Source organism: Arachis ipaensis, chromosome B09, assembly GCF_000816755.2.
Source record: "Arachis ipaensis cultivar K30076 chromosome B09, Araip1.1, whole genome shotgun sequence".
NCBI lineage: Eukaryota > Viridiplantae > Streptophyta > Magnoliopsida > Fabales > Fabaceae > Arachis > Arachis ipaensis.
The window spans coordinates 26,677,402-26,679,352 of record NC_029793.2 but is presented as its reverse complement, the minus strand read 5'-3'; the positions used below and the strand labels follow the sequence as shown (position 1 = coordinate 26,679,352).

Below are 1,951 nucleotides of genomic sequence, written 5' to 3'. Positions count from 1 at the left end.
ATCTTTATATTTGTATATCGAATTTAATTTTTATTTTAAACAAATATATAATCATGTATTACTGTGTTATATAATATTCCACAAAATAAATAGTTAAGTTGTTCAAGTGACCTATTTAATGTCTTAGTACTGATTACAGCTAATCACAAATGACAAGTTTATGAGTGCCAAGCACAGAGTTGTGGCTCAAAAGGTAGATCCGCGAGTTTCGGTTTCATGCTCTATGAGACAACATGTTCAGGATGAATGTCTAAGAATGTATGGACCAATAAAAGAGTTGGTGACAAAGGAGAATCCTCCAATTTATAAGGAAATGAAAATATCGGACTTGGTTAAACTGGTGTATACCACAAAGCTAGATTACGATGTCTCCTCTCCACTAAAACACTTCAGGCTATGAAGCATCAAGAATTAAAGATACTCCTGTATGAAACTAAATTATAAACTTTTTTGAGGAATGTTAGAGTGAAAGATTCAACATTTCTAATTTTAAAAACTCTCATATCTTGTGTTTAAATAAAAGTCTCTTCAAAATTTATTTGGTATATGCTAAACTAGATGATGTGAAGAGTTATTTATGGAATATTAAATAAGAATTCTAAAATTGATTGGAGTATAATTTGGACTCTAAAAATGACGTGGCATCTAACATAAGTGTGATTGTACTATTATAAATCTCATGACCACGAAATATTTGAATTTGTTTGAGTGTTATTAAGTTGTTAAAAAAAATATTGTAATAATATATGAAATTATTAGTTATGAATTTTTGTAATGCAATTATTACATGAAAAATGATAATATTACTTTCAAATTGATGACGCAACTTTTTCTTGTATTTCTTTTATCTTCTTCCAAAATTATTTTTGGGTTGCAATAAAATATTCGATCTTTACAAACTTTCGAGTTTCAATGTTTGGTTATAGGAAAATAATAAGATACCAATATATTATTATTTTTTTTTTATCAAAGATAGCACACTCGAATCCACAACGTGTTAATTGAGTATGAGGAGATTATGCCATTTGAGCTATAACTCATCAGTGCACCAATATATTATCTGCTAACTTATTATTAATAATAATTAATTATTATATCTTAGATATATGTATAAGGAGACGCATCTAGAAAATACATCTATGAAAATATTTTCATTAGACACATCTACAAAAACACTTCTATTAAACACAATTATAAATAAGAGTTGGCAGAAGTTGACAGAAATACAGTTGGTAATTGATACCATTAAGGCAAGCAAGGCAGACAAAATAACATTACACGCAAGGTTTCTAGATATCGTGAATTAAGTTCTTACTTGAATAGATAAATTTGATTGCAAACGGAGTGAAACATGGTGGAAGCAGATAGTGAACATGGAGACTATGACAGGAACAGGGAACTAAAGCTTCTTGACGAAACAAAAGCAGGTGTGAAGGGTCTTGTTTTTTTTTAACCAAAGAAGGGTTTTGTTGATTATTATTATTATTATTATTATTACCTTTGTAAATTAAGTGCAAATCTTTTGCTCGGCCATACTAAATTTTATTTAGTAAATCGTATTTAAATTTTAATTAATTAAGAGCTGATAAATTAAATAACATGTCCACTATTTGACATTTTTAATTGATAATTGCATTTAGCATGTCTATCATTTACTTACCATTCATTTTTTACATGTTTTTTTCATTATATTTTGTATAAATTTGTATTATAATAATAGCGAACGTATTTTTTTAAAGATATTTTTTAATAATTAAAATTTAACACATATAACCGATTAAATTGTGTTATTTTTATTAAAATTAGACTGAACAAATCAGTTTAGCCAAAAAACTAATAAATTAAATTTTAAACCGGTTTAAATTAATATTTTTTTATAAAAAATAACTACAATATCTTTATTATAAAAAATAACTAAAATACTCCTTTTATATATTAATTTTAAAAATCT

General features: G+C 26.0%; 1 pseudogene; it reads left to right on the top strand.

Moving 5' to 3' along the window:
* The window catches only part of LOC107619715, a 2,465-nt pseudogene extending 1,969 nt beyond the window's left edge, over window positions 1–496 (top strand).